This window comes from Macaca nemestrina, chromosome 17 (genome assembly GCF_043159975.1).
Source record: "Macaca nemestrina isolate mMacNem1 chromosome 17, mMacNem.hap1, whole genome shotgun sequence".
Classification (NCBI taxonomy): Eukaryota; Metazoa; Chordata; class Mammalia; order Primates; family Cercopithecidae; genus Macaca; species Macaca nemestrina.
Genome location: NC_092141.1, coordinates 34474458 through 34496367, shown reverse-complemented (window position 1 = coordinate 34496367; position 21910 = coordinate 34474458). Strand labels below are relative to the sequence as shown.

The 21910-nt window shown below is 47.0% G+C and overlaps 1 pseudogene; it reads left to right on the top strand.

Annotated features, from left to right (window-relative positions):
• LOC105476052 (keratin, type I cytoskeletal 18 pseudogene) overlaps positions 1–11230 on the top strand; it is a 60518-nt pseudogene extending 49288 nt beyond the window's left edge.
• Positions 11231–21910: the final 10680 nt, after the last annotated feature.

The following is a 21910-nucleotide window of genomic DNA, read 5'->3' as shown; positions in this document are numbered from 1 at the left end:
TTTTTTTCCCTGATATCCCTGTTTGGGTGCCACTTGTGGCCGGCAGCCACTGCTACTACTTGAGACCGTCATTACAGAAGTTACTACTGTTACTGCTTGAGACCATCATTATAGCAGTTACTACTGTCAAGTGCTTGAGATCATCATTACAGCACTTACTCTTACTGCCTGAGACTGTCATTGCAAGACTGAACGAAGGGATGAACATAGAAATGAAAACTTAAGACAAAATAAACTGTTTTAAGGAAAGGCTAGCATGGGGAAGAAGAAGAGAGCTCCCTGCTTCTAGTGAGCAAAGGCAGCGCCTGAGCTTCTACAGCCCTTTGTATTTATTGGATAACAAGATCAAGGAGGAGGAGGTAATGATTGGTCAGCTGCTTAATTGATCACAGGTTCATGTTGTTACTGACAGACTTCAATTATGCCTAATCATAAGAAACATTTGTGTGGCCTCCAACAGGATAACATGTCCAAAGTTCTTAGAATAGTGCTTGGCCTATGGTAAATGCTCAATACATGTTACCTCCTATGAGATCTCATTTTCATTTTTCCAATAACTCTTGTGATGTGGATACTATTATCATTCCTATTTTGTAGATGAGGAAGTTGAAACTCAGAGATGCTGGGTAATTGGCTTGGGTTCACATGGCTAATAAGTGGCAAAACCACTTACAAGCTTTGCAAGTAATTTTCTATGAAGCTCTTCATTCCCCTGTAATAGGAGCTGAATGATGACAATTTGGCTTTGTGTGCATTGTATCTTACTTTCTAACTTGAATAGGACCTTTAGAGAAGAGAGCTCCATTTCCTTCTGAGAATCCCACACTTCTGGAACTCCTGGCTTTACCACCTCTGGACATCCCAAGGGTTTACGCTCACTGGCCAGTGTACATGTGACATCATGATGGCTGAGCACCGGCACTGTGTCCAGCCCCCTGCTAGGTGCTATATACATTGTCTTTCATTTGTTTCCCAAATGCCCTTGTGCTGTAAATGCTACCCAGAAAGGGTCATGTTCATTATTCAAGTCATTTCACCAGAAACTGACAGAGCCAAATTCAAACCCAGGTCTGCCTGATTCCAGGCTCCTTGCTTCTTCCATTGTTCCTCATTACTAGGCAATCTTCTTCAAGGTTATTCTCAGGGCTTTAATTAAGATATAGGCTCACCATTTCAGATTCTCTAGACTTTGCCCCTGTAAGAGGGTTTACGTGATGCAGCCAGAGGTCTTGTATTGAGGAACTTCATGTGGAGAGGTGTGTTCTCGTGGCTCATGGACATACATAGATGAAGGAAAGGGGTTACTCCCTCCCCAAGTACATCACACATAATTGAATGAGGGTCTAGGTCACTTTGCTTATTTCTTTGACTACCTTCCTCCAAGGAATCAGTTTTCCCTGCCTGCCTTGGGATTCTAGCATAGATCATTTTGAAGTTTGTCATTTAAATATATTTTCACAGCCTGCTTTGGCCTTTTTTTCAGCTAAAGTTGTTAAGATTTCAGTACATTTAGGACAGTGATGACATGCCCCAGTCCTGTCATCCTGTCTCCTCAGTTAATAGAAAGGAAACAATGCCTATCTGTCTGGACCTGTATACAATAATTTGGAGAGAAAAAACAAGATTAGAAATATTGTGAGCTACCTTTATTCCATCCCATTGTTCTACAGCAAAAGGCTTCTACAAAAATAGTGGGTTTTCCTCTTCTAATAAGGGATATTTTAAAAAAATCATTTAGGGCAATACTTCTTAAACTTTGAGAGTCTTTGAGGCTAATAAAAATCTTGCCACATTCTACTCCCATAAAGATATCAAAAAGGCCATGGACTGGGAGTCAGTGCACCTTAACGTATGAAATGAAGGACCTGAACCAGAAATGGGAAGGATCAGCTAGTGCAGTGTCTACTGTGAATCTAGAGGCGCTTGAGCCAGGCGTGGTGGCTCGTGCCAGTAATCCCACCACTTCAGGAGGCCAAGGCAGGCAGATCACTTGAGCCTCAGGAGTTCAAGATCAGCCTGGACAACAAAGCGAGACCCCCATCTTTACAAAAAAACTAATATATATATATACAAAAATTAATTTTAAAAAATCGTATCATTTGTTTCGTGGAAAAGAGTTGCTGTAGAATCCTCAAACTTGAGCTGTTGAGTCAGTTCCCTCTTGTGCAGTTGAAGCCTTATTTTGAGCATAACTTTCAGCCTGCACCCATGAATCCTGAGTAGGTTCTAGTTCAGCAGGTAGACCTGTGACTTCAATCAGGTTTCGATGCTGAGTTAGAACTTGGTCTGGATGAGGGGCTGTAGTCTTCTCCAGGGCTGTAGAATGTCCAATCTCTGTAGTGAGCGCCAGGTCTGGAGGCTGAGTTGAGGTCTCCTCCATGGTTGGAGACGGTTTAACCTCTAGTAGGTTCTGTAGTTATGGTAAGCTCCAGGTCCAGGGGTTGAACTGTGACTTGAGTCAGGCTTGAATGCTGAGCCTGACCTTTGTCTCGAGACGGAAATGTCACTTCAGGGTGTTTTGGAGGAGGAGCTGTAATCGTCAGGGCTGTAGAAGTTTCAACCTTTGTAGTGGATTCAGGAGTGATGGTAAGGCCCAGATCCAAAGGTTGAACTGTGGGTTGAGTCAGGTTTGAATGCTGAGCCTGACCCTTGTCTGAAGGTGGAAGTGTCACCTCAGGATGTTTTGGAGGAGAAAATGTAGTCGTCAGAGCTGTAGAAGGTTCAATCTCTGTAGTGGATTCTGGAGTGATGGTAAACCCCCGGTCAAAAGGTTGAACTGTGGCTTGAGTCAGGTTTGAATACTGAGTCTGAACATGGTCTGGATGTGGAAATGTCACCTTAGGGTGGTTTGGAGGAACTATAGTCTTCTTCAGGGGTGTAGGATGTTCAACCTCTGTACTGGGTTCTGGAGTTATGGTAAGTCCCAGGTGCAAAGGTTGAACTGTAATGCTGGGTGACACTGAATGCTGAGCTTGATCCTGACCTAGTGTCGCAACTGCTACCTCTTGATATATTGGAGTTGGGGTACAATTTTCTTAGGAGGCTGAGTTGGGGTCTCCTGCATGGTTGGAGAAAGTTCAACCTCTGTCATGGATTCTGGATTGATGGTAAGCCCCAGATCCAAAGGTTGAACTGTGACACTGGGCAATATTGAGTGCTGAGCTTGATCCTGACCTTGTGTTGGAACAGTCACCTCGTAGTGAGCTGGAGGTTGAGCAGCAACCTCCTTAGGTGGCTGTGGAAGCTGAGCTGGTACCATCTGCTTGCTTGAAAGTTCTATGTCCTTAGGGGACTCTGGAGTCTGAACTGTGGCCTCCTGCAGGGTTGGAGAAGGTTCTGCCTCCACAGGGGGCTCTGGAATCTGAGCTGGAGCCTTCTGCTGAGTTAGATATGGTCCAACTCCTGAGGGAACTCTGGAGGCAAAGATGGGGCCATCTGCTGGGTCAGAGAGGTTTCTATCACCATAGGGGGCTCTGAAGACTGAGCAGGGCCTGCCTGCTAGGCTGGAGAGGATTCTACCTCTTCAGCTGGCTCTAAAAGCTGAGTTGGGGGTTGCTGTAGGACTGGAGATGGTTCGACCTTCTCAGGTGGCTCTGATGGCTGAGCTGGTATCTCCTGCTGCGGTGGAGGACTGACCTCTTCAGTGGACTTTGGAGGATGATCTGAGGCTTCCTACTGGGTTGCAGATGGTTCAACCTCCTTAGGGGGCTCTGGTGACTCAGCTTGGAACTCTTGCTGTACTGGAGAAGGTTCTACCTTCTTAGGGTGACCTGGAGTCTGAGCTGTGGCCTCTTACTGGACTGGAGGTTCAATCTTTTCAGGAGAATATAGAGATGGGGAAGGGAGATCAGGCTGGGCTAGAGAAAAGTCAGCCTGCTCAGTGGGAATAGGAGGGTTGTCCTGCTGGACTGGAGAAGTTTCAACCTCCAGTGACTGCTGAAGGTATGGGAAGCTCCATATTCACATTTTTAACTGTGGTATTAGGCAAAGTTGAATTACTTTTGAATGTTGAAGAAAGATCTAGAGGTGAAAATATCATCCCACCTTTCAAGGAACCTTCAAAGTGTGAGGAGAGCTCAGTTGAAGGCTGAGTTGTGGGCTCTTGATGGACTGGAGGAAGTTCATCATTTTCAAGGGTATTTAGCTGCTGAATTATAATCTCTGCTGCTGGTCTTTCAAACGCTGAAACTGCTCAGGGGACATTAAAGGCTGAGCTGGGGCCCCCTGTTGGGTTAAAATTTCAACCTGATTAGTGAAATCTCAAGTCATGGTAACCATGTGATCCACAGGTTTAACAGTGACATTGTGCAATGTTGGAGGCTGAACTTGATCATGACTTAGAGGAGAAACTGTTACCTCATGATGCTCTGGAGGTTGAGCTACAACTTCTTGAGAGAGTTCTGGAGTCTGAGTTGGGGCCTCCTGCTGGATTAGAGAAGACTCAACCACCTCAGGGGTCTATGGATGCTCAGCTGCAGCCTCCTGCTGGGTTGCAGAGGGGTTCTCATCCTTAATAGGTTCTGGAGACTGAACTGAAGTCTCCTGTTGAACTGATAAAGGCCTAGCCTCTTCCAATGACTCTGGAGGCAGAGGTGGGCCCCTGTAAGGTTCTACATCATTAACTGGCCCTGAGAGCTGAGCTGTACCCTCCTGCTAGACTGGAGAAGTTCCCACCTCTGCAGTAGGCTCTGTTGCTATGGTAAGCTGCATATCTGGAGGCTTAACAGTGACATTGGGCAAATCAGAATGCTGAGCTTGATGGTGACCTAGAGGTGAAACTGACTTCATGATGTTCTGGAGGCTGAGCTGGGGTCTTCTGCTTGGCTGGAGAATATTCAACATCCCCAGAAGACTCAGAGGGCTAAGCTGTTCCTGCTCACTGGGGGAAGGGTCAGCCTCCACAGGAGGACATAGAGGCTCAGTTGGAACCTCCTCTTGTATTGCAGAAGGTTCCACCTCCTCTGGAGACTGGGTTGGGGCCTCCTGCTGGGCTGGAGAAGATTCAGTCTCCTTGGTAGGCTGTGAAGTTATAGTAACATCCACATCTGCAGGTTTAACTGTAATGTTGGGCAAGTTATAATGAGCTTGATCCTCGCCTGGAGGTTGAACTGTCACCCTAAGATTCGGTGGAGTTTGAGCTGCATTCTCCATAGACTCTGGAGGCTGAGCTAGAGCCTCCTGCTGGGTCTGAGAAGGTTCAACTCCCCTAGGAAACTCAGAAGGCTGAACTGGCTGCTCCTGCTCACTGGGGGAAGGTTGAACCTCCACAGGAGGACCTGGAGGCTCAGCTGGGGTCCCTTGCTGAGTTGCAGAAGGTTTCATCTCCTTAGGGAACTCTGGTGTCTGAGCTGGGGCCTTTAATTGGGCTGAGGAAGAGTTGACTTCCTTGGGGTGCTCTGGAGGCTGAGAGGCAGCCTGTGCCTGGCTTGACATTGGGCAAGCGTGAGTGCTAAGCTTCATTCCAACTTTTCGATGGGACATTTACCTCATGATGTATTGATGGCTGAGCTACAATCTCTTCAGAGGGAGTTAACTGCTGTGCTGGGGACTCCTGTTCTGTAGAAGAAGACTGGACTCCCTCAAGGGACTGAGAAGGCAGAGCTGGGGCCTCCTGCTGGGTTAAAGAAGGTTCTACCTCCTCAGGGAGCTTGTGGAAGCTGTGCTGGGGCTTCTTGCTGGAGCTAAGAGGACTGGATCTCTTCAAGGGTCTCTGGGTTTTGAGTCTCAGGCTCTAGATGGAATTAAGAAAGTCCAACTTGCTCAGGGGGCCCTTGAGGCTTATCTGAGTTCACTGGAGTTCTGGAGGCAGGCTGCCCGGATACAGTTGATGACTAAGCTCTGATTTTTTATCTTGCCCAAATTCCTACCTAAGGGGTCTAGGGTCTCATGCCCTACAAACCATAAATTCTCACCAGATGGGTTTTATTTGACCCTATATATCATGACTTACTTTTCAATCTGACTCTGACACAAGGAAAAAATATTTAGCCCAAAATATATTTCCTGGCCATACCTTGAAATTGCCCTGCCACGTCTCAAGTGGGAAAAATCCACATTCTATAGAGAATCAATCCCCTTTCACCTTTGTTTTCCTTCCTTTTTTTTTCCAGATCCAGGAGAGAATAAACTAAAAGCCAGACACCCTTTTAGGTCTGATAAGAAATATTTATAACCTGCTTTCCCCCTGAAGTCTGCTGAGAGATTCCTCTGCACAACAAAACATTGTCTCCACAATCTTTTATCTTAACCTGAACATTCCTTTCCATTGATCCTAGGTCTTCAGATAAACTCAACCAATTGTCAACCAGAAAATGTTTAAATTTACCTGTAGCCTGGAAGCCCCCACTTTGAGTTGTCCTGCCTTTCTGAACCAAACCATTGTATTTCTTAAATGTATTCGATTGATGCCTCATGCCTCTCTAAAATACATAAAACCAAACTGTACCCCAACCACCTTGGGCACTGTAAGGTTCTTGTGTTGGTTTGAACCCCGAGAGCGCATCAACAAACAACACAAGGTAATGAGTGCCTGGGTGCAGCCTGGCTGAGGCCTAAAATGGCGACAGCCCCAAGTGAGGACAGGGCTGGGGTTTTATAGTCTCCTATAAACAAGAAGTGTCCCAGTCTGATATAACTGCTACGTGGTACCCGGGTGGCCTCCTTCTCGATCTGCAGGGGTACATGTTTTCTGGCAAGCCCCCTTCCTGCTTCTGCTATCTTGCTGGCACACGGTGCTGGCACAAGTGGCCTTGCACCTTGGGACTGGGCCTGAGAAGGGAGGAGCTGTTCATCTCCCGAGGCTTTCAGGCCCCAGGGAGAATCTTTCAGACACATGTTATCAGGACCCCCCGAGGGCTGTGTCACGAGCCATGGTCACTCATATCCGTACCTGAATCTAAATACTCAGCCTGCAAAATTTGTTTCTGATGCTGAGGTTTTGATACAAATCAGCGTGGAGTTCCAACAACCTTAGCAAGCCTCCAATGCTGAGCTAGATCTTTCTTCAGGTTCTTGGGCAAAACAATTGAGGACTAAGCTCTGAGTTTTTATCTTGCCCAAATTCCTACCTAAGGGGTCTAAGGGAGGCATGCCCTACAAACCATAAATTCCCATCAGATGGGTTTTATTTGACCCTATAGATCGTGACTTACTTTTCAATCTGACTCTGGCATAACATTATGAAACAAGGAAAAAATATTTAACCCAAAATATATTTCCTTGCCATACCTTGAAATTGCCCTGCAAAGTCTCTTGTGGGAAAAATCCACATGCTATAGAGAATCCCCTTGCCCCCTTTGTTTTCCTTCCTTTCTTTCCAGATCCAGGAGAGAACCAGCTAAGAGCCAGGCACCCTTCCTGTAGCCTGGAAGCCCCCACTTTGGGTTGTCCCACCTTTCTGAACCAAACCAATGTATTTCTTAAATGTATTTGATTGATGTCTCATGCCTTCCTAAAATATATAAAACCAAACTGTATCCCAACCACCTTGGGCACATGTTCTTAGGACCTCCTGTGGGCTGTGTCACAGACCCTGATCACTCAGATTTGGCTCAGAATAAACCTCTTCAAATATTTTACAGAGTTTGACTCTTTTCATCAACACAATAAACTTGGTTGCTTTTGAATTCTGACTGTCTAGAGGTGGAACAAGTATTTCATATGCCTGATGATCTGCAGCCTGATCTCGATCTACAGTTTGAACCTTACTTTTGAGGTGAAGAGGCTGAGCTAGGGCCTGGTTCTGGTCCCAGTCTAGCATTGGAACCACCTTTGGGAGCCTTTCTTGCTGAGTCAGCTTGTCATTCAGATCCTGGTATGCAGCAGTGAACTCCTCTGGCCCCAGGGGCAGCTCTCCAGTTGAATCTGTGTCCAGGAATGGAATCAAAGTCTCATCAAAATCTCAGTCAGTTCCTGAGGCAGAAGAGGTGGGCATGTAAGATTGTAAGGGCCAATTTTCAAAGATAAAATAAGTTCAGTTTCTTTGTAAATTAATGTCAAAGGCACACTGATGCAAAATCAGTATATGGACCCCTGTGTCAGATTAACAAGGTTTTCTAGAAACATTAGCCAACTCTATTATAAAGGTTATAAAGATTATAAAAGGCTTATGGAAGTTATATTTTATAATCAAGATTAAATTGTATAGATTGTAAAATTTTGAAAACAAATGTAATTGGCTTCATGCTATTTTTATTAGGGCTTTTTTGTTTAAAAAGTTGTCTCCTCAAAGAATGAAAGTTTTTGCTTTTTTTTTGAGACCGAGTTTCGCTCTTGTCACCCAGGTTGGAGTGCAATGGCACAATCTTGGCTCACTGCAACCTTTGTCTCCTGGGTTCAAGTGATTCTCCTGCCTCAGCTTCCTGAGTAGCTGGGATTACTGGCACCAGCCACCACACCCAGCTAATTTTTGTATTTTTACTAGAGATGGGGTTTCACCATGATGGCTAGTCTGGTCTCGAACTCCTGACCTCAGGTGATCCACCTGCCTCGGGCTCTCAAAGTGCTAGAATTACAAGCATGAGCCACTGCACCCGACCAGTTTGTGTGTGTGTGTTTTTCTAATCCTTGAATTATCACTTTGATTAAATACATGACTTTACAATGACCTGTGATCCTATTTTGTAATATCAGGTGTTTTAAACCTTTTATATTTGACAAACTTTCTAAAATCAAATTATGAATTATATATTTTTCTAACCTAATTAATCCTTTAAGATATTAGCTTCCCTAAAGCCCAAAAAGACATAATTTGGCTTATTTGGTATAAAAAATTATACAGGAGGCATTGTCAAATATGAAGTGGTGTTGGGTTTTCTTTGGGCTGTATATGTATAAATATGTTATTGGTATGTGTTCCAAAATTATGGGAAACTCCTGTAATTCTGATATAACTTAGTGTACATTATCAATAATAATCATAATTGTTATATTACAATTATTATGTGCCACAGAGATAACAAATTTCCTTGTCAATTGTGTCTTTTAACTATGGCTACCTTAAAACTTTTTTTTCATCCATGGACAATTGTTATCTTGTTTTGGTCCTCTTTAGAAGGTGGTCTTATAATCAGCTATAAATCTCCAACAGGTGCTTTTTTTTTTGTTTGTTTTTTTGAAATGGAGTCTTGCTGTGTTGCCCAGGCTGGAGTGCAGTGGTGCGATCTTGGCTCACTGCAAACTCTGCCTCCCGGGTTCACGCCATTCTCCTGCTTCAGCCTCCCGAGTACCTGGGACTACAGGCGCCTGCCACTATGCCCAGCTAATTTTTTGTATTTTTAGTAGAGACGGGGTTTCACCGCATTAGCCAGGATGGTCTTGATCTCCTGACCTCATGATCTGCCCACCTTAGCCTCCCAAAGTGCTGGGATTACAGGCATGAGCCACCACACCCAGCCTCCAACTGGTGCTCTTGAATGCAGGTTTCTGATAACTTTGGAGACTGTGACATTAGAATAGAGGGAAAACTTTCAGGACTCATGGAGAGCTAAAATGTTCATGAGTTGATACTGATGAACTACATGAGAGAACAGGAATTAGCTGCATAGATTTAACCAATCTTTCTGACTCTTTAATATGTTTACTGATCCCTTGTTTTGTTTTTCAGAGTCTTAACTTCTTTTGAGATAATGATAGCTTTTAACAATTTTGTATACTCTTATCAACAAAATTTGGAGCATATTTGTTTCTCTCTACCTGATTTCTCCAGAATTGGAAACTACTTGTGAGTATTCTTATGGCAATATAGTTATTTGCATAAGTGCACTAAGAGTCTGTTTTCACTTGTAACAGGATGCAATTGGAGAAATTGGTTAGTTTACCAAGGCTTTGACTGGAATGGTGTGCTTTCCTTTAAGGAATCAAACCTGGAAAACTAGCCTCATATTTTGTGTACACAGTCCCTGAACAGGGTTTCTGACCTGTGGTAAGTAAAGAATGTCACTTTCTGACAGGCACAGAAGCCCCAGGTTTATCTTAGAACCTCAAGAGGAGAGGAAATTTCACCCAGCTCATGAGTATTTGATGGCACAATCCATGGCTGGGCTGGACTTTAAAAAGTCTTAGATTTCTCTTATGGAACAAAGTTCCATCAAAGGCAATTTAAAAGCCTATGCAAAAAAAAAAAACAAACAAACAATAATTATTCTTGCTGCATTGTATACAAATATATAGACCAAGTATAATAAGCTAATGAATCCTACCATGATTTGTCTTTAGTAAAATGGGAAACTGGAGAAAAACTTTTGTTTCCAAATGATTGTATACCTGTTGTTAGATTCTAGTCTTGCCTATTTGTTTTTCAATTTGGATTACTTTCTACAGCTTGCACCAAATTTAATTTGTCTTGGTTACAAGTCTCCAAAATAATGTTTTCAATTTTTTTCCTTCTTTTTTCCATTTTTCCTAATTTGGAGTCACTGGAAACTAAGCTGTGCTTTCTTAAAATCCTGTGAACTGAAGTCAGAAAACTTAAACTTCAGAAGAAAATAACAGCAACCTGTTTACATACATAAACCACTTTCATCCCTGCCTACTAAACCACGGACTTCAGAGTAATGTGGCCTATATCAATTTTTCCAGGATTGTTCTTTTGTTTGTTGTTGTTTTTCCTCTCTTCCTCCCCACTATTTTCTCTTCACAGGACATGAGACTTCACAGCCTGCTAAAAATGAGCTTTTGGGACCTACTTATCAAGTAATAAACCATCCTAGCCATGAGAGATCAAATGAAACCTGAGACCAGAGACTTATTTTCTTATAAAATGCTTTCTCCAACAGATTTTTAAAAAGAAAAGGGGGGAAATGTGAAAGGAAAATATCTGTGGCCCCCAAAATCACAAAGGAAAAATCAAGCTGGGAACTGCTTAGGGCACCCTGCCTCCCATTCGATTCAGTCACTCCTCTGCCCACTGAGATAGATGCTTATCTGAATTGCCTCCTTTGCAAAGGCTGATCAGAAACTCAAAAGAATGGAACCGTTTGTGTGTCAGCCATCTGTGACCTGGAAGCTTCCTCCCCACTTAAGTCTTCCTGCCTTTGCTTCAAGTTGTCCCACCTTTCCAGATGAAGCAATGTACTTCTTACATATATTGACTGATGTCTCATGATGTCTCCCTAAATGTGTAAAACCAAGCTGTGCCCTGATGACCTTGGGCATATTTTGTCAAGACTTCCCTGAGGCTGTCATGGGTGCATCCTCAACCTTGGCAAAATAAACTCTCTAAATTAACTGAGACCTGTCTCAAATTTAGGGGGTTCACAGTGGGGTGAGCAATTCAGTCTGGGAGAGAAGGCTGTAATCTGAGTGAAGAGCCCTTTGCACTATTCTTGGATGAGGCTGAACTGTCATCCTGCCTTGACTTAACATGGCCATTACCCTAGAAATTACAGCACCACTCTTCAGAGGTCTACCCTGTGTGCACACATGGACAAGAGGCTTAGGTTGTTAAAGTCAGCATATTAAATAATTTCCTGAAATACGACTGTAACTAGAACCCAGCTGACTTCCCCCACAGCCATTCTTACCTATTTTATTGCTCATTGTCTGGCATAATCAATAGCATGTGAACTCTAAGAAGGTGCTTCATCTTACTCCAGTGCCTAGCATAGGCACATAGTGCAGATTAACGGTTTGAAGTGGAAGAGATTCAAGACTCGCCTCATTAAGGGGTAGATCTATTGTTGTAATCAGATTTCTGAGATCAGTGTTGACTTCCTCTCACATTTCACAGGAAGCTAGACTTCTAAAAGGTTAAAGTTTCCTTGATGGGTTTTATTTAAATTGAATTAAAATAATTATTTTACAGGGAAAAACCTTGAAACACCTTGCAACTTTGGGGTGAAAGTTAAATAAAAGACTCTAGCCCCAAATTACGTTCCCACTGAAATGAATGTTTTAAGAAAACATTCCAGCCAGGCATGGTGGCTCACACCTGTAATCCCAGCATTTTGGGAGACTGAGGCGGGCAGATCACCTGAGGTCAGGAGTTTGAGACCAGCCTGGCTAACATGGTGAAACCCCATTTCTACAAAAAATACAAAAAAAATTAGCTGGGCTTGGTGGCAGGCGCCTGTAATCACAGCTAATTGGGAGGCTGAGGCAGAAGAATTGCTTGAACCCGGGAGGCAGAAGTTGCAGTGAGCCAAGATCCCGCCATTGCACTCTAGCTTGGACAACAAGAGTGAAACTCCGTCTCGGAAAAAAAAAAAAAAAAAAAAAATTCCATATGTAGTAAATAATGACTTTTTTCTTTTAGAGATTTAGAAACTTAATCCGTATTTAAGAGCTTTCATATACAGTCATGCGTTGCTTGCCATATGAGGAGGAGCTTGAGAAATGTATCATTAGGTGATTTCACCTTGCACTAACATCACAGCGTATACTTACACAAACCTGGGTGGTGTAGCCCACAGCACACCTAGGCTATGTGGTATGGCCTACGGCTCCTAGGCTACAAACCTGTACCATGTGTTACTGCTGTTAGGTTTGGAAGGGAAGGCGAGGGCTAAAGAAAGACACAGAAAGAAGGCAGCTCAATGCAAATGCAGGCTTTACATCCAGCATAAAACCTACAGAAGTGTGGGACCAGCCTAATGCCAGAGTCCACTACTGCTTACAGGCTGGGGCAATTTGTAGGTATGGGTGGGAGGGGTCTGGGCAGTATGGCTTGCTGCCCAGCAGGATATTGATGAGATATTCGTTCCCATGATGCGGCTGTTCTGGCCCTTGTTCCAGCAGGATGTCATCATGGTGTTCCTTGGACCTTTGTCCAGCAAGACATGATAGGGATGTTTGTTTAGTTGGGCCTTTGCCTTGTGGTCAGTTGGTTAGGCAGGATGTTTTCTCATGGCCCAACCCCCTGTGAAATGTTTCACTTTGACCAAGGTCTGCAAAATAGCAGGGAGCTTACAAGATGGTGCAGTTTGGACTAACATTCTTGCCTTTTACTTTCAAAGGAAGAGGGGCATTGTTGATTGGCTGGCTGCTTCTTGCTGAATAGGGCGCTGTACTCAGGTTTGGGTTTTGAAGCAGTGGGTGTTCAACTTCATCATTGTTTCCTTTTTTTTTTTTTTTTTTTTTTTTGAGATGGAGTCTTGCCCTCATTGCCCAGGCTGGAGTGTAATGACACAATCTTGGCTCACTGCAACATCTGCCCCATGGGTTCAAGTGATTCTCCAGCCTCCAGCCTGTAGGTACCTACCACCACGCCTGGCAATTTTTTGTATTTTTAGTAGAGACAGGGTTTCACCATGTTGGCCAGGCTGGTCTTGAACTCCTGACCTCAGGTGATCTGCCTGCCTTGGCCTCCCAAAGTGTTGGGATTACAGGCGTGAGCCAGCACACCCTGCCCGGAGCTGTTTTCCTTGAGGCGCTGATATCAGACCTGGGAGAAGAGAGTGATGGTATTAATGTGTTTCTGGGTGGTTGCCAGGACAAGAGAGAAAGTGGGATAGGAAGGTGAGTACACATGGGCCAACTGTTAGTATTATGAGGCAGAAAATGTGGGGTCCTAAGAAAGGGCCAACTGGCTATCCTGGTGCCGAGTGTAGCAGAGATGTTTCGCCCTGCTGAAGAGAATGAAGTGTACAGCCCACCTGGTGTGTGTGGAGGAGGAGGAAATAGGGATTACTAAAGGAACCTGAATAGTTTGGTTGTTAGGCAAAATGTTAGCGTTTGGAGATTGAAACACCGGGGTGCATGTTCCTGGCCAATTGGCCAGTAGGCAATTGAGTAGGCAATAAAAGTTTGTACCGCAAAGGAAGAAGATCGCAAGTGCACACCACCATGCCTGGTTAATGATTATATATTTTTCTGTAGAGACAAGGTTCCCTAGGCCCCCCAAGGGCAGCCTAGGGAATTCTGGTACTCTCCAGATGTCAGAAGTCATAATCAAGGATGACGCCTTTAGTTAGACAAACCAACTTTGAGCCTTCACTCCACATTATAGTGGAGTCCCAGACAAGAGTACAGCTTGGGCTGGGCACAGTGGCTCACGCCTGTAATCCCAGCACTTGGGAGGCCGAGGTGGGCAGATCACTTGAGGTCAGAGTTTGAGACCAGCCTGGCCAATAAAGTGAAACCCCATCTCTACTAAAAATACAAAAATCAGCTGGGCATGGTGGCGGGGACCTGTAGTCCTGCTACTTGGGAGGCTGAGGCAGGAGAATTGCTTGAACCTGGGAAGCAGAAGTTGCAGTGAGCCGAGGTCACACCACTGCACTCCAGCCTGGACCACACAGCAAGACTCTGTCTCAAAAATAATAATAATAAGCAGCCATAAAAAAGAATGAGTTCATGTCCTTTGCAGGGACATGGATGAAGCTGGAAACTATCATTCTCAGCAAACTAACATTGGAACAGAAAACCAAACACTGCATGTTCTCATAAGTGAGAGTTGAACAATGAGAACACAAGGACACAGGGAGGGGAACATCACATACTGGGGCTTGTTGGGAGGTAGGGGACAAGGGGAGGGAGAGCAATAGGACAAATACCTAATGCATGCGGCTTAGCTTAAAACCTAGATGACGGGTTGATAGGTGCAGCAAACCACCATGGCACATGTGTACCTATGTAACAAACCTGCATGTTCTGCACATGTATCCCAGATTTAAAGTAAAATAATGTTATATATCATATGTCATATGAAATATAATGTAGCTATAATGATATAATAATAGCTATTAAAATGGCATTTGAGGCAGGTCTTGAAGGATATGCAGCCTCATTGACCAAAATTTCCATCACTCCCTGCTTGTTCTCCCCTCTGTCAGTCAATCAGCTGCTACCAGGGAGGTCTAGTTTCCGAAACACGGGAAATATGTGAGCAGAAGTCGCAGCCCCCCAGCTGCCCTCCACACTGGAAGCCAGTCAAGGCGTGGCCTCCTCAGCTGGGGTTGACATCCTGTCCTGCTCTGGACCCGTCAAGGGTCAAGCTCTGAGGGTTTCCTGCCAGGCTGTAGGGAAGGGTTTCGGTATAGACCTGGTGGACTGGAAATGTATCGATTTGCCCCCAGATTAATTATTAACGGGTTACTACCGTCACCGTGTCTGGGAGAGGAGCCCAACTCCAGACTGGGCCAGATAGCACCTATCTCTGCTTGGGGGTTTCAGATACATGCTCCATGATGGGTTGACTGGACCTGATGGGTCTGGAATCTACGAGTGATTTCTGAGGGCACCTGGGGCCTGGCCAGGCCGCATACCCTCTGGTGAGGCTTCCGACTTCCGGGGCATACAAAGAGGGTGTGGCATCCAGCCAGATGTCCTGGCTAAGGCAGGTGGCTCCAAACAGGAGAGCTGTGCCCTTGGCTCAGAGGGATGTGGGCCTCTCTGACCACTCCTGGCTTGACCACAGGACTTGCCTTGGCCAGTGGCACCTGAGCAACAGTGGCAAGTGCTACATCCAAGCAGGAGCTCTAAGAGCTATCCCTTGCTTCCACCTTTGCTTTGCTTTTTTTTTTTTTTTCTTTTTTTTTTATGCAGGGTCTCACTCTGTTGCTCAGGCTGGAGTGCAGTGACACGATCTTAGCTCACTGCAGCCTCTGCCTCTCAGGCTCAGGCTATCCTCCTACCTCAGCCCCCTAAGTAGCTGGGACTACGGCTTGTGCCACCATGCACGGCTAATTTTTGTATTTTTAGTAGAGATGGGGTTTCGCTGTGTCAACCAGGCTGGTCTCAAACTTCTGGACTCAAGAAATTCACCTGCTTTGGCCACACAAAGTGCTGGGATTACAGGTGTGATCCACCACACACAGCCCACCTTTGCTCTTTTACCCTGGCTATGCGGTCAGGATGCCCCAGAATGGGTTACTTCTTTCATGGGCAGGAGGTCCTGGAATGATGTATATTCCACCCACACTGGGGTACCAGGGTATAGGACAGCAAACATTTTGAAGCAGCAGCGCCATCTCACAGCTTCCGGGAAGAGGGAAGGCGAGCTCTAATTCCAATTCCCACCCTGCTGTTGATATGTTGAATGACCGAGCCAGTCGCGGCCTGCTCATGAAACCTTCATTTCCTCATCTGGACAAAGGGGAGACTCCACTTAGTTGGAGAGTAAAGCATATTGCAAAATGAGAGAAGTTTGGGAAACTCCAGTTAGCAGGAAGGTAGGCCTACATGTGGTTAGTCCATTTCATATAATCCTCCTAGCAACCCTAGGAGGTAGAAAATATCACTGTCCCCAATTTCCAGAAGAGAAAAACCAAGGCAATCGCACAGCTAGAAAGTCAGTCTTAGAATGTGGCAGCTTTGCTCCAGAATCAATGAACTTTGGATCTAGGAGAACAAGAAGTCTGGGATTGATGGCCTGATGGGAATCCAGCTCCTTCACCTTCATCTAATCATCCATCAGTCCTTCCTTCCTTCCCTTTCCTTTCCTCCCTTTCCCTCCCCAGACATCTATTTGTACCAGGCACCAAGTGGTCAGATGGTTAAAGATCTATCTGGGAAGTACGGAAACATGTGAGATTGGTATGGGATAACCTGGGCAGCAACATAGTGTAAGGGAGAGAGGGATGTCAGGGGACCTTGGCTGGGTATCTGCTCAATGTCCACATCCCATCTACCAGCCTCCTCTTAGGAATGTGGCTCTCCTGGCCAGGCAGTGACCAATACAGTGTGCGCTATTTCCCAAACTTCTTGGATCACAAAAGCTAGTCAGGGAATGTGGTAAATATACAGATTCCCAGGCTCAATTCCAGACCAATAGACTCAGAATTGCCCAACATGAATCCTGGGAAAGTGTATTTTTAATAAGCACCCCAGATGATTTTTCTAACTGGGCAAGTTTGGGAAACAGGGTGGATAAGAAGAGCAGAGACCGGAATCCGGAAAACTTGGGTTTAAGGTCCCGCACCAACCCTTGTTCCATGAACTCTGGTTTCCTAATCTGTAAAATGGGGACGGGACCCCCATGGGGTCAGCCTGCCACCCAGAAGGGTAGTAAATGAAGCCCCCGAGAAGGCCCCCTCCCCTTCACGTGCCCCACGCCACCCCCAAGCCTCACCCATCTCCCTCCTCTCGCCCTCTCTAACCTGATGGGGTGGGAGGTCCTGATGCCATTCCCAGGATTGGGCACCGCGGTGGCCCCAGCACAGGGCAGTGTGACCTGCTGTTGCTGAAGCTTTCCCAGCGGCAGAAGCAACTCTGCTGGAGGGACCCCGGCCTGGTTGAGACCCTGTGGGAAGCCGCACATCTCAGCCTGTTCCAGTTCCAGTGCCGTCCTGAGTTCCATCCTGAGGCCCAGTTCAGTCATAAGTGCTGGAACTGTAGCCTGGAGGGCAGGATGGGCCCCCTCAGGAGAGGTGGGGAGGAGGGCTGGGGAGGAGGAGGGCTGGGGGAAGAAAGCTGGGGGGAGGAGGAGGCTGGGAGAGGCCACTCTTTCCTCTTCCCTGGCCCCTGTGTCCAGGCCACACTGCCCTTCCTGCCCTAGCACAGTCCCAGATAAGAAGAGTCCTGGGAGGTAATAAGGGGCAGTTGAAGGCCAGGTGTGGCCTAGCCTCAGGTTTGGGGGAGCAAAGGAGCAAGGAAGATCCAAGAGAGGAGGAGACACAAGCCCATTTTGGAGGAGCCCACAGATGAGATGGGGGGGTCCCTCAGTTTCCTCCCTCTGCCTCTTCCACACCCACACGCGGAACAAAGCGCATGAACATGGGAGGATGGGCGGCAGCTGCTTCCAGGCCCGATGACGTGAGGCAGGCCATGCCTGGCTCATTTGTTCGCTCATTCATCTGTCCCTTTGTCCCTTTGTGGGTCACATCCATTTATCCATGAGTCCCTCCTTCCCTTCTGCTGCTCCTCCCTTCCTCCTGCCTCCCTCCCGCCTCCACCTACCCCCTAAGCAGCCATGGAGGCCTATGGTGAGCTGGTCACTGTGCCAGATGCTGGAGGTTCAGAGCTGAACAAGACCCCAGCTGCCCTCGGGAAGCATGCAGTCTAGAGAGGAGAACGCAGGACACCATGGCGCTCCCTCACCAAGCGGAAAGGTCTTCTATGGGACTTTTTAAAAACATGCAGTGATGCTGTACAGGGCAGTCAAGCCCCTCCTAGGCCAGCTGCTCTCCATGGTCTGCAGTCGAACTAATGGCCTCTCTCTGTGTCTCTCTCAGGACGTCACCAGCATCCCAGATGCACTGGAGGGCAGGTAGGAAGGAGTGAGCCCCTGAGAGGCCAGGTTTGGGCCACCCCCAGCAGAGAGGAGTAGCGGTGGTGGGTGGGATGATCAGTCTGGGGCGAGTCAGCCAGGAGACTCAAGGTCACTATCACTGGGCCTATTCCACAGTGGGTAGCAGAGAATGACATTTGAGAATACTCAGGCAATCACAGGAAGCCCACAGGGCTTATCTCAGGGGCCCTGGAAATGGGCTGGTCCAAATGGTCACACACCAACTTGGAGTCAAAATGGTGGGTTTAGCCCCAGTTGTGCCTGCACCAGGTGCCTGAGTAGCTTCTCTTTGCATCTCAGTGTTCTTCTCGGAGAAGTGGAGGCAGGAGCCCCTGTCCTGCTGCTCTCTGGGAATCTGGGCACATACTCCACAGTGAATTTGGAAGGTCCATTTAAATGGCAGCTTTCAGTCAGAGTTTAAGGGGCAATTGACAGGGAGACCCACCCGGAGCTGTGTCCTCAAGTCAAATTCCCTTGTCCTGCCCATCGCAGCGCTGCCACCACCGCCTCCTGCCCTCAGAGGGTGGCAGGCAGCCTCTGAGCTTCCTCCTTTCCTCTCTTCCCCCTTTCCTCCCTCCTCATACCCCTCCACAGTTCCTGGAATGAGTAAGGGAGTCCAGAAGAGTGAGGGGATGAGAGCCCTCAGTGCCTGCAAAAGAGCCTGGGTTTGTAAGGACAGTTGAGGCTGCAAAAGGACACATCGTTTGAGCTCTTGTAGGGGCAGGCAGACGTTCAGCACCGGGCTGTGACTAATGGGGATAAGGAATAGCCTGTTTGCTGGTATTTAGGTTACACTGGTCCCTAGATATCTCCTCCCACCCTGTACTATGGAACTTTCTCATGGGAATCTCCTTTCTTTTTCTAGAGATTATTGGCTCCACAGAAAAGCAGTTCTGGTCTCACTTGGCTATGGGCCATCCCATAAACTTCAGTGACATTGACATTGAGTTTCTCACACCCTCACTGAGAGCAGGGTTTGCTTGTTTGTTTGTTTTTGTTGTTGTTTTGAGACAGAGTCTTGCTCTGTCACTCAGGTTGGAAGTGCAGTGGTGCAATCCTGGTTCACTGCAGCCTCAATTTCCCAGGCTCAAGCAATCCTCCCACCTCAGCTTCCCCAGTACCTGTGACCACAGGCATGTGCCACCATACCTAGCTTTTTTGAAATGGAGTTTTGCTCTTGTTGCCCAAGCTGGGGTGCAATGGCACGATCTCGGCTCACCGCAACCTCTACCTCCTGGGTTCAAGTGATTCTCCTGCCTCAGCCTCCCGAGTAGCTGGGATTAGAGGCATGCGCCACCACGCCCAGCTAATTTTGTATTTTTAATAGAGACGGGGTTTCTCCATGTTGGTCAGGCTCGTCTCGAACTCCTGACCTCAGGTGATCTGCCCACCTCGGCCTCCTAAAGTGCTGGGATTACATGCGTGAGCCACCGTGCCCGGCCACACCTAGCTTTAAAAAAATTTTTTGTAGAGACAAGGTCTCACTATGTTGCTTAGGCTAGTCTCAAACTCCTGGGTTCTAGTGGTCCTCCTACCTCAGCCTCCCAAAGTACTGGGATTACAGGCATGAGCCACCCTGCCTGGCCGGGAGCAGGTTTTAATAAGGAGAAGGGGCCAGAAGATGAGACACTTTCAGGAGAAGTGGAGATGGGAGAAAGGGGTTTCTTTTATGAACCGAGGGGCTCATGCCTGTTAATCATCTAGCATGTGCCAGGAGCTGTCCAGAGGCTGAGCTACCTAATCCAAATCCATCTTCACAACAGTCCTAACCAGCTCTTCACAGATGAGGATGCGGAGGCTCAGGAGGTAGTGAAGTTAGGATTCCTACCCAGAAGCCCTTGCTCTTCCTAGTGTGCCCCTTCTGGGGTTGGGGTGGGCATGAAGAATCGGCGCACATTTCACAATCTTGCCCCAGAAAGGTGGCAATATTGAACGGGTAGAGGGGACCTGAGAGGCCACACAGCTGAGGCTCTGTGGTCTGAGGTAGCCAAGGCCTAAGTTCCCGGCAGCCAAGACCCACCACCCTCCAGAAGGCTTAGCAGGTCATGCCTCGGGGGCTCCAAAATGGCCAAGCAGGCTGAGAAAATCTCCCAGTTGTGCAGTAGGGCCTGCAATCCTGAAACCAGAAACCGCAGCCCCACCCCCTCCCCATGGCAGCAGGCCTAGGGGAGGGGAATAGGGATGCTGGGACCCCACAGCAGCCCTGTAGGGAAAGGAGGCACCTTGGATCTAGTCAGATGGGGAGGGGCATCTGGTCTCAGCATAACTCCCTTCCAAACAGTAGCCCCTGGGAAAAGCACAGCCCCCTCTCAAACCCAGAGCCAGTTTCTCCCTTGGATCTGTATACTTGGAGCAAAACATTACTCTATTCCCCAGGCCTCCCCACCTCTGCCACCCACACCTCTGGGCCCCTGGCAGGGACTGTGCCCTGGTCAGAACAGGTGGTAGCCCATGTGCTTCCACCCTCGCCTTCTCTCTGTTCTGGACTTTCAGGTCATGACAGAGGGAGGAAAAGAAGGCTGTGCTGGAAGTGGAACCTTAGTGGGAAAGGGGGCATGGATCCTTAGGAATATAAAGGGCCTCAGGTCCTGGCCAGAGACGCTTTGCTGTGCTCCTCTGCACTTGCCCAGCACCATGGTAATGTCTGGTGGCCAAGTTTGGGCTCCCTATCAGCCGTATTCTCTAGGAGCTTGGGGATGGGGCCTGGCACCAAGGGCCCTCCTCAGGCCCACTATGGGCATGAAGGAGTTAGGCAAGGGCAGCCTCATCTACCATTCTGATGGTCAGGACAGCTACTAGGGCTTCTTATCCCTGCTTGGGTGGTGGGGATGAGTGGAGTTCCCACTTAAAAGAGGGTTGAGGGGCTTAGGAGCTCTGGGGGTGTGCATCACGTTTATGGGCATATAGTCTGAATCATGGTGTGTTGCAGGCACAGAATTCTCTGTGCATTGGGTGTGTGAATCATCAGGCTGGCTTTCCTGTGTGTAACACTTAGTCATTCATTTAATATGTATTATCGAGTATCTACTAAGTGCCAGGCACTGTTCTAGGTGCTTGTGATACATCAATAGACAAAATAAGCAAAGAGCCCAGTTGTGATTAATGATGCTTACATTGAGGGAAGGGACTTGGACATAAATATAATAAGTATAGAATACATAAGTTAGAAAGTGCAGCCAGGTGTGGCTGCGCATACCTGTAATCCCAGCACTTTGGGAGGCAGGGCAGGAGGATCTCTTGAGGCCAGGAGTTTGAGACCAGCCTGGGCCACCTAGCAAGACTCCATCTCTACAAAAAATTAAAATTTAGCTGGGCATGGTTGTGTGCACCTGTAGACCTACCTACTTGGGAGGCTGAAGCAAGAGGATGGCCTGAGCCCAGGAGTTTGAGACTGCCGTGAGCCATGATCCCGACGCTATACTCTAGCCTGGGCAACAAAGCAAGTCCTTGTCTTAAAAAAAAAAATTCATAAAAAATAAAAAAGTGCAAAAATAGAGCAAGAAAAAGATAGAGCAAGATGAGGGGTTGGGTTGCAATATATATATATATATTTAAATTGTAGAGACAGGGCTCTCCGTCTTTTGCACAGGCTGGTCTTGAACTCATGGGCTCAAGCGATCAGCCCGCCTCGGCCTCCCAAAGTGCTGGGATTACAGGCGTTATATACCGCACCCTGCCTGGTTGCAATTTTAAACAGGGGTGTCAGGGTAAGACCCATTGCAAAGGTGGATTTTGAGCTAATGC